The sequence below is a fragment of the Aplysia californica genome, unplaced genomic scaffold, assembly GCF_000002075.1.
Source record: "Aplysia californica isolate F4 #8 unplaced genomic scaffold, AplCal3.0 scaffold00853, whole genome shotgun sequence".
In the NCBI taxonomy this organism is placed as follows: Eukaryota; Metazoa; Mollusca; class Gastropoda; order Aplysiida; family Aplysiidae; genus Aplysia; species Aplysia californica.
The window spans coordinates 118,831-124,167 of NW_004798123.1; the positions used below are offsets into that span (position 1 = coordinate 118,831).

At 39.0% G+C, this 5,337-nt stretch overlaps 1 long non-coding RNA gene across 1 annotated transcript; it reads left to right on the top strand.

The window, feature by feature from the left end:
• The first annotated feature begins 1,082 nt into the window (after positions 1–1,082).
• LOC101850516 lies at positions 1,083–4,942 on the top strand. The gene is made up of 3 exons (XR_004859235.1): positions 1,083–1,231; positions 3,300–3,569; positions 4,098–4,942. It is a non-coding gene; the product is annotated as an uncharacterized LOC101850516 (long non-coding RNA).
• Positions 4,943–5,337: the final 395 nt, after the last annotated feature.

The following is a 5,337-nucleotide window of genomic DNA, read 5'->3' on the forward strand; positions in this document are numbered from 1 at the left end:
GTGTGTATGTGTATTGTGAGTATGTGTGTGTGTGTGTGTGTGTGTGTGTGTGTGTGTGTGTGTGTGTGTGTGTGTGCATGTGCACCTCTGTGTGTGCGTATGTTGTTGTGTGTTCGGGGAAGGGGGGTGGGGGTTGATGTGTGTAAAGTGTGTCAATGTGCTGACGAGGGCATGTGCTTGACCACACCATGGAAGGAGTCACCATACACGGTGTTGCTGTATCCACAGCTTATGAAGACATGTGAGGCAGCGTGGTGGAATCAGGCTCTCGTAAAAAAAATCAAAGTGAAGAAACTTGCATTTTTCTGCCGGTTTGTGAATTTTTATCAAATTTTTGTTTATTGGCTCAATGCTCTTCATCCCCATTAAAAAACTCTTTTCAGTGTGGATTTTTCTGAAAAACGTTGATTAAAGGCACAAAAAATGTAAATTTTCAGTTACCACGGACTCTTAAGCTAAGGAAATAACGACTATTTGGCGGCCATTTTCTCACTAATTTTACCTCTGAAAACAAGTGACTCCCACCTCCTTCTTCTGCAAATATCTCGACTTGTATTCAAGATAAATGGATATTTTTTTTTCACCCAAATAAAGACAAGAGAACACGCTTTAAGATGATACCAATAACTCAACAAGCCCAAAAACTGACGAGAGCCTGATTCCACCACGCTGCCTCACAAATATCCTTTTCTAGGTACACCACGGGAAATATTCAGGGCAAAAAATACGATGTTTGGCGAAAATTATTGATTTTTAGCTTTATATCCGATTGGCTACTTCAACGTATTGGAAATAGATCTGACGTGTTACTTTTACCAAGAACACATTTTTGAAACACGCTGTCAATCATTTTAGTAGGTACCCCCCTTTCAAATTACGTGCAAATTTTAGACATAAAGAAAACTTTTGCTTAGTTGATCCATTAATTTTCTACCCTGACAACCAAAACAATCTAGTCGATCTTCCGCTAACGAGTTCAGCGCGGAGGTCAGACTGAACTTTCGTCGAGTCAAGGACACACGCTTCGGTTTATTTATAGCTCCAACGTTTTTCATATTATTAGCCCAGAAAGCTTTCAATCCCAGGATGCAACATCTCCGCGTGTTTTGTCACCCGCGGTCAACACATCTCCGAAGCTCCGGGTTTTCGTAAGCTTCTGTCACTTGAAAAAGGGGGAAGAATAATTGAAATTCTTCAGCTTTGACAATGTTTCAACTGATATACAGTGCAGGTAAGAGTATATTTCATTCGTTAGTGTTTTGTCTTGAACTTGTATAGCCTCATACGATCGTAAGTTGTAATATCAGCTGCTTGCTGACCTACACGGTCTAAGTTAAGTTAGTGCGAGTCTAGTAATGGCCTACTAGAGAATTAGGATTAGGACACACTACTGGGACTGGCTTGTTTTACGAACAGCATTGGCAATATTCAGTAGTTCATTTCATGAACTGAATGTTGGAATTACTTTTAGTTTAGGGAGAACTGGTGAGGAGTATGAGCAAGTTTTGGAATGGAGGTGTGTGCATTTTCGGAACAAGCAGCGAAAGCTGTGAGTTTGTGGACCACTTGCAAAGCCACATGAGCTTTGACCTGCTTTGATCGGCTGACCTAGTAGAACAGACAAGATTTTAACCACATAATGCCACATTCCCTCACTTCTACAGTCTTCAGTGGTTGTGCATGATTCTTTTTTTTCTATGACTTGACGTTGCTAGTCCAGTTTGAAGTTTCCGGTTTTCCTTCAATTGTTTTCGTACTGTGATCTAGATCTAGATCTATCACTGGGGCGGGGAAAAATTAATTTAAAAATAAAAGCTGAAAATCTTCAGTTCCATACTTTAGGCACAAGTAGACAGGTGCGAAGCGTCTATATAATCAAATAATCACTGCTTCCCTTTCTAATTTTGAAACATTGTCGCTTTCAAATTCATCCTTAAACGTAAACCTCATAAATTAAATGTAAAAAGACGTTCGTAACCAACAACGAACAGTATGCCTAACATTCAAAACGGTTTCACAGCCACAGAAATAGCCTTCTCACCCCTCTCGGGCCACTCCATAAGCAGATGCAAGCTTTGATTAAGTAAGCTTAAAGTGAGGCTGGAATAGAGTTGAAGGGAACATGTGCATGGCAGTCAAAGTTGTTTCATTGCCACATATACCCTGTTCACCCCTTTGGGGCCACAGTTAAAATCAATCACACGCCCTAATTAAGTAAGCTAACTAATACTGGTCGAGTCTACCTCACAAGTGTGAGGGGAACTAACTCTTAATAACCTCTTGACTGCTGCTTGTGCTTGTTTTTTTTCCTCGACTTTTTACCGTCCTATAATCAGATCGTGACCTCGATTATGACACCAGCTCCTGGCCGCGAAAGGCTAACAAAAACAGCCAAATGTGAAATTAAAAAAATAATAATTGTCATGTTCTACCGAAGAGTTAGACTCACTGGTAGATCTATAACATATAGATCTAGTACTGACATCTCTGCTTCTTTGCTTTGTGTTTATGTATTCACATCTAAAGTTAAGTTTGATTTTAGTGGGAACTGATATTTAATAAGATACTTTCCCGATTATTTTGGCGGTTGAACATACAATATGAATTCCGGATTTGTTTTCATTCAACTCAGAGTCGCCGCCTCGAGTAAGATTCTTGTGTGATATCTACAGGCCATATCTGGTCCCATTTCACTTTGATTACCCTGTCAAACAAGCCAGCCTTCGCCCCTGCAAGTAGATAAGATTAGATCTATGTCTCATTAACTTGTGTGCTCTGTTTTGAACTTATATCAAATTACAAGTGTGTTAATTAAACTGCTGCTCATCAGGGTTAGATCATGAATATATTATACGATTACAAGTTTTATTTGGCCATGCTATAAAATCTTATACAGTAGTTCAATGGGAACATTCAGCATTTATTTGTAATGTGGTCTTATTTTGAACTATATTTTAGTTTACTCCCTTACACCACAATTCATGGTAATCGCACCCAGTTCCTTCTATCTATTCTAATTCTGTTTTGTGGGTTTTTTCGGGAGAGGAAGGAGGGGGGGGGGGGGCATTCAAATTAATAGCAAAACGATGTTCAAGAAATATGTAGATATACCGAATTAATATTTTGTAATGAGTGCTCTCAGTTTTCTTGAGGTACTCTAACATTGGTGCCTTTAGGATAAATTACGTAGTATACTAGTAGTGATTTGTTGCCAAATTCTTTTCTCTCTAGCTGGTTTTTTTAGGCTTTGTTTTACCGACAAATTGGTAATTCACTAATCCGCTTGTGTATTTTCCCAGCTTTGCTAATCTGTGAAGGCCCAGCTGACAACTGATAAGTTTGACTCATGACTGTAAATCCTCAAGCCTGAATGTCAGGTCAACTACAGTGGCCCCTCTTGATAAAGAGAGCGAAGCGTGTCATATGGGGTTGCTCACTCCAGAACAAGATAAGGAACACCTCACTCATTGGTGATGGAGATTCAAAATCATCCCCACTGTATAAGGCCCTCAACCCCTATGATTCCATACTCAGAAGGAGGTGATGTGTGTCATCCATGTGGCAAAAGAGTAAGTCAAAATTGATTTTGATTCTTACGTGTCATGAGAAATCAGAGTGATTTATTTTAGATACCCGATATCTCTCTCAGAAAAATGCCTCACTAATACTTAGGCTATACTTATAGAGTGATTAGTTCATTAAAAACAATGTCTTATTCAATTTAAATGAAGAGAAGTAAAAGGCAAACAATAACTGCACTTTTATTGATGCTGATCTCATTCAGATTACATTTAGATTACAGATTAGGCCTAGTATTAGTGTGAGAGATAATACACCCCTTTCCCTCCATTTAAACCTATTTATGCTCATCAACTGTGCTTCAACTCTTTTATCAGCAGTTGAAACAAGTAAAAGTACTGTGATTGAAAATGTAAAAATAGTTTGATGATAGAAAATTGCATGTTTGGCTTTGTTTTCATTACTGTTGAACGTTGTAAGCCTGTCACTGGTGATTTTGTTGGCTTGAAAAAAATACTTCCAAGAATGAGAGAATGGTTCTATAAATGAAATCTGTTTTGTATGTCATATCATTTCAGTCTCAGCTCTGTACTTTGCAAAATCTAAGAGTCATGGAGAAAAAGAGAGGTGTAACGCTTGGAGAGAGAGCCTTTGGCATACTGACTTAGGTACCGTATTTGAGGATAAGAAATTTCACTTGACTATCCCCTAATTTTCAAATTCCCATCAATCAACAATTATTGCGCTATTCCCCTCAAGCAAAACTTAGCCTGTTTGTAACCTAAGATATGATGGATGTTTGTTCATTTTTTTCTTTTAATGGAGAAGGAAGCAAGTTCTCCTGGGACCTACGGTGCTTGTCATGCCTTGTGAAGCATGAGGACCATAATGATGAACTCCGTGTATCATATTTTGCATTTGGCATACTGCTTCATTACATGTATTTCATAAAACTAATTGCAGATTCACATTCAGACACATTTTTGGGGATATTTCAAGATATGGTATTTCCTTTTAGAGATAGTAGAATTTATAAACTGAGTCTAATCATAAAATAATATATATGCAACCAACCGCTTATCTAGCGCTACTCTTTGTCCCTGGAGATCAAAATGAACATCTGTCTGGTGAAGCACACACTGACCCTGTGTAATGAAGGGGTTAATGCCCATCGTCTTGTAGGCCCGTACTTCATGCATTCACTCACTCTCAGACTCAGACAAGTGTGTCAGTGGAGAAAGGGAGAATGTCACTAGGCCCTAGGCTAGGCGTACACAGTTGCTGAGTCGCTGGTGTGTAGTGTGTAAAGTGTGCACTGTATGTAGACGGTGCACGCAGCACCTCTGGTGGCCAAGAGTGAAGGGGTTTGGAGGAAAATTAACATTAGTAGGCTACATTTCAGGTAGGGGGCAAATAGTAGCCTATGTTTATATAGGCGTTACTTTTCGTGCGTTGGCAAAACCTGGTGGAAAGCTGGGCTAGTAAAACAGGGTGGCAGTTTTGCAGGATTTGAGTGTATATATTCTGCTTTCTTGTCCTTTTTGGTTTTTTGTTATAATTTAAATTGGACTCTTATCAGCTGAATTCTTGTGCTTGGCATCTGCATAAATAACTCCCTGCTGCTTAGAGTGTTAAATGGGTTTTTAGTCTGCAATTACAATTTTACCATTGAATGTGTTGCCAGCTTTTGTCTGCAGAGGATAATAACAACACCTAAATCCTTATTCTTTGGGGTTTTTTCCAGGTTTTTTCTCTTCTATTCTTTTCAACCAGGAGAAGATTGGAGGTCTCCAGTCCTATTACACAAAACCTCTGAGG